Here is a 6,000-nt window from a genome sequence, read left to right on the forward strand (position 1 = left end):
ATTCAGAGAGTCCATTGAAGGACCATAGCCTAGTCCATTCCATCGACAACGTTACAATAGAAGGCAATCAAGGCTATGGTTGTGGCGAGACGAGTGAAGGAGTGAGGGATTGGAGATGCGAAACGAGTGAGGGAGTGAGGGATTGGATTTTGGGTTGTGCAGTGGTTGGTGGTTGCGGATGTGCAATGGCTGGAGGCTATGGTTGATTTTGGGTCACAGTGGTAATGGTGGTGTTTGAAGTTTTATGGGTTTTTTTTTTCCCCAGTGGTGGTGGTTTTGGTGGATGTTTGTGGTGGTTGTTTAGGATTTATGTAGGCTTGTGGTGGTTGGTTGTGGGTTTGTGGAGGTGGCCGGATGGGTCTGTGGGTTTGAACCTTATGCCTCTCTTTCCCACTTTGGTCCAAAAGCTTCAGTTCAAAAAGCCCTCTCACATCAGCGCCTTCGCTCGCCATCCGAGTAAAAATAGATTGCCCAAGAGTATCCGCTAGCGGTGAAAGTATCGGCTAGGGAGAGAAATTTCAGATGGGCTGGTGAGAGAGAGAGTTTGAACTTTGAAATTTGAGAGAGAGAGAGAGAGAGAGAGAGAGTTTGAACTGCTGGTGAGAGAAAAGGAGTCCGGTTAGTTTAACCAAAGTTGAATTTGTTGAGTTAAGTATGTGTTAACATTTAAATGACGTGGCTCAATTTTGAGCGTTGATCAATTTAATAAAAAATCTCCACCGTAAACAAGAGCCTCTCCATTTCAAAGGGAAATGGAGAGGATCCGGATCCGTACAGATCCCAATTCCGGCAAGCGCACATGTAGTACAATGATTAAGTAAGGAACACGGATCTATATATATATATATATATATATGGAACCTGCATTAAAACATGTCTACATCTATGCCATATTTTTTTTACACGAACCAACAGTCAACAATTAAAGATGAGTAATGCTTCGGACATATAAAAGTGCACAATTTTATACCACAACTCACCACGTGGCAAGTTGTGAGTGGTAAAGTTGTGTTTTCACATGACCCATCATCACATCTCCACCACTCACAATTTACCACGTGACGAGTTGTAATACAAAATTGTACACTTTTATGTCCCAAGTATTAGAGCATCCGTAGTAGCTGTTACAAAAATTATGTCATTTTGCCACACCAAAGGCCTACTTTATTATTTTACCACATCATTTTACAATATCTCATTTATCAGATGTTTTATCATTCAATTCTATACATTAAAATAATATTTACTACAGATTAAAATAATATTTACAACTAATCAAACACAATCAATAGACACCACACTGCTGCCACCACCACACAACCACCACATCCTCCACAACCCAAAACACAATGCAAAACAAACTCATAGCCCACCAACACCAAATCGAAAGCCCCACCACCACCACCACCTCAACCACAAACCCCGACAAATCCACCGCCTCCACACCCTCACCTACATCCACTTCCAAACCCAAAAACCTTCATAATCCAAGTCAACCCAGACTCCAAACCCACCATCTTCATCGTCGTCATCGTCATCGCCGACCCACACCAACATTACTCCCACATCAACATCGCCGACCCACACCGACATTACTCCCAACCGAACCCACCCATCTCCGTCGAAACCGAACCTAGCTAATAAGCTCAAAGGAAAGATAACCACTTCGGTTACACTAAATGCATACCTCGAGTCTTTAAATCTTTCATCGGATGCACTTGATGGTGAAATATCTACTTCGTTTGGGGATTTGATTTCGCTGAAGAACATGTCTTTAGCATCCAACTCGTTGTTAAGTTCGATCCTACACTCGATCGTCAGCGTCGACGTTGGCGTGGAACAGCAGTGAGGGTTGGGGTTTGAGAGGAGAGAATTGGGGTTAGAGAGAGGAGAGGTTTGGGGTTTGAGGGTGAGACTGACGGAGAGATGAGAGAGAGAGAAATAAAAAAAAAATAATAAATCCATATGCCACACCCATCTGTACCGTGGTAAATTTGTGACTCTACTGTAATTTGTTGCAAAAAATATAAGATATGACACATTTGATAAATGAGGTCAAATAATATTTGGTGTGTCAAATGTGCCAAATATTTAGCATTTGGCATACTCCTTAAATTTACGGCTCTAATTTCATTTGCCGACAACTTAACGGACTGCACACTCTCGCAATAAGCTAGCTATCCTATCTATGCGGTCTCTGACCAAAAAAAATCAAAACATTATTTAAAGCAGTGCATCTTTTGCACTGTGTGTCTGTGGGACCCTTTTCCTATGATCATTACAATCATCATAAATGAGTGACTTTGGGATTATATGCTATAGAGGGGCACTTTCGTCATAAAAGTCAAATCTGTGTAAGAGTCTGGGCATTTTTTGTCTCATACCCAAATGGGAAAGGGATTCAAGGGAAGAGGTTTCGTTTCAGGTTCCAACGTTCGGAAAACTGTTACCCTTTTTTTTTTTTGTCAAAAGGTGTGTCCCCACTGCACCAGGGACCAGAAAACGGAGGATAAGGTCGTATACAAAATATATTGTGCCATGACTGGGCCCATCATTGGTGGTGTGCACCACCACCTTTGGATGTTGCGCATGGTGACCGTTTGAGCTAGCTAGGATGGAACCAAGCAGATTAGAGCATACTTTATAAAACAGTTTTCTTCTTGATTTATAAACGAAAAATTAGGGGATGGCCACCTAAATTTTTCTTCTTTGGCAACCTGTTTTCAAAAACATATAATTTAAAAATTTTGTTCCCAAAATTGCATTGCAAAACAATTTGCAGAAAACAATCCAAAACTGTTTTTAGTTCTCGTTTTTTTAGTTTTGGATGGTGATTTCGTAAATATTATGAGAATATTATTCAGGGGAAGGTACCAAAAAAACAAAACCTCATAATTTTATACTTGTGACATATTAACTTTTCACATATTAAAACCCATACTTCAAATGAGACATTTAGAACTCCATAATTTCGCAAATGTCCCAAACAAAACCCTAATCATGATCTTAATTACCTTAACGTCATTAGGTCCACTTAACATTAGAACAAGGACCATTCTGCGTTCTTGGCACAACTGTCATTCCATGAGTATTAAGTGTTTGTGCTATGTGTAGAAGGCAAGGGTCAGGTTTTAAATTTTCAGAAGAGAATTTCACACACATATACATTTAAATTATGTTAGAATAGAATTCTATTTTAGAGCAAAAAAAAAAACCCATTTATGAAGAGAAATATCCAAGAAAAAGGAAAAAGAAACAAACAAACTAGCATCACAGGGAAAGAAAAGAAGAAGTAGAATGAAAGAAACTGACCAATAGCATTAGGAAAGAAGAGAAAGAGACAACAAGTAGATAGAGAGAGAAAGGGATGATGTTGGTAACAGTGAGAGATTTAAACAACGGTGATGGAAGGGAAAAAACCAATGGGTGATTTATAGGAGTGGTGGTCACTACGGAAGCAAAAAGATGACCGATCATTGTGGCTCTCTCTCTCTCTCTCTCCTTTTTTAGCTCGACTAAAATAGTGGCTCTTATAGGTCAGCTATTCGCGCATGATGATGTGATCGAAGCTCAATCGACTATGAGTGGACCTTGTGGTGGTGAATAGTAAATGGACCATGTGTTGGTGAAATAAATTAGAGAAAGGATACATCTCCAAATAAGTTTTCAAGGGGGAAAAAACAGAAGAGAATAATTTTTAAGATCAATTTCTCTACAAGATTTTTTTTTAAATAGATATGATAGGATTTCAACTTTTAGTGTCCACTTCATAATAATTGCTTATTTCATCATGTTAAAACACCAATAAGTTTTTTGTGTAGGCAAGATTTGAACTTCAAATCTCTTATTCAACGACAAGAAATTTTACTAGTTAAGTTAACTAAAACCAATAAGATTTTAGTTAGACTTAAATTCACAAAACATAATCCAAAAAAACCCTTAATAGGGCACCTTATAGTAGAAAAGCGTGAACCCTCGATCGCTCTTTGGGAGGTGTTATATATGTATAACTTGCTTGCAAAATCCCTTTTATATGGGATAGATTCTCACTTATGTGGTCACCATGGGAGAGGATGTTGCATACATGTTACACAAACTTTTGGGGCATTGAATTCACGGGCAGATTTTAATGGAAACACCATTTACGTGAGTAGTGCTAGAGGCTCCAAAAACATTAAATGATTTTTTTCACTTAATGTTACACAAACTTTTGGGGCATTGAATTCACGGGTAGATTTTAATGGAAACACCATTTACGTGAGTAGTGCTAGAGGCTCCAAAAATATTAAGTGATTTTTTTCACGCTATCTCATAATCATTCACCTCAGCTAGGTCCCACCACATTACAAAAGCAAATTCTAAGCAATAAGGTTTTGTTGTATATTCTTTGCATCTAAAAATTTTCCCTTCACATTAATCAATTTAGCATGAAGTTGAAGCATAGGAAATGATGAGATTAAGATATGATTTTTATAATAATTATATACAAACATATTTTTACAGTATGTAATAGAATTTTATTATATCTTATTTTTAAAGATAAAAGAATAGTCCTAGTATATACAAATACAATCCTGATTACACCTGTGACCTCCAAAATAACCAAATTACATTTACATATTACAAATAGAGAAAAAGATGAAGAAGAGAGGTGACGACAACAACAGTTACAAGTTGCCTTGCAAACCCACCACCAATCACTACTGTCGCAAACACACACAGGCTACCAGTGTAATAAACACATTAAACTATATATGCTACTTTGAACCAATGCTTACCTACATAGAAGTAAAAACCATGCCATGAGAAACTACTTTGCCTAAAAGTTTGCTTTAAAAAGAAACTTAGGCCTGTTTGATAGAGCATCTTAAACACATGTTTTCAGTTTTTAAGCAATATTATACGTATTTTCACACACTTTTTCACTCACACGTATTTCAAAAAAATACAAACAACATTACTCAAACTACTCTACCAAACGGGCCTTTAATTGCATTAACTTAACCAAATGTGGTGGGGCTCACGAAAAAAGTGAGAATAAGTGATGAAAACTGAGTTATATGAGATAAACCAAACATAGCCTAAATTTATCTGATTTTTGGTTTTTTGAATAGTTTGATTTTAAAAACCTAGCTTTCAACTCCCAAACGAATTCTATGCCAATGTCACAATGGATCCCTTTGATTTTAGTTCCATACCAAACCTTGATGTTCACAAATCTTAAGAGAAGTCTTTCGCTTTGTTCTCAACAATATGTTTTGTGATCTCATTAATTTAGTGGTCCAGAAATAATTAAATTCGTGTTTGAAATGTTATCTGACCGGTGACCCTGCCTGCCATTCTTGATTCTTCCACTTGAACATTCCATTTGTGAAACGGAAACCTGAAGTGATTTTTATTTAACTTAACAAATTCTTGGTCCTAAATATAACCTGAAAAACCACGTGTCAGGAATGCAACGTTATAACTGAAATGACCCCAAAGTAGAGAGCCATTGAAAAGAGTAAAAGCCTGCATATATGTGCATATTCTTTGTCTCTAGCCCTAAGCCAGACGTTTATCAAAGACAAACTTTGAAATTGCTCAATAATTTGACATATTGTCTACCAAAAGGAATCTTACTATATATTGGCCGCTGCCGTACGTATGATGATTGATAAAGGAAAAAAAATTAATTTAATTATAGAAGTTGCGACTTTGCGACCCATTGATTGGCATATATGGTTCTTTTTGCATTTTCCCATATCATTCTACAGTACTCTGAAATAACTTAATGAAAATTTAGCCATAAATTCACAAACCTAGAGTGGAATTAATACATATAAATTGACAAACTCGGAATTATATATTATTATTGCTTGCAAAAAAAAAAAATTATATATTATTAGTACGTAGGAATAGGATGCACATATCTTAATTGTTAATTCTCACGAGTGGTGCAAGGCCAAAAAGATGATGACCCACATGGAGACTTGTGTCCGATGACAGCCAAGAATACCA

Source organism: Quercus robur, chromosome 12 (genome assembly GCF_932294415.1).
Source record: "Quercus robur chromosome 12, dhQueRobu3.1, whole genome shotgun sequence".
In the NCBI taxonomy this organism is placed as follows: Eukaryota; Viridiplantae; Streptophyta; class Magnoliopsida; order Fagales; family Fagaceae; genus Quercus; species Quercus robur.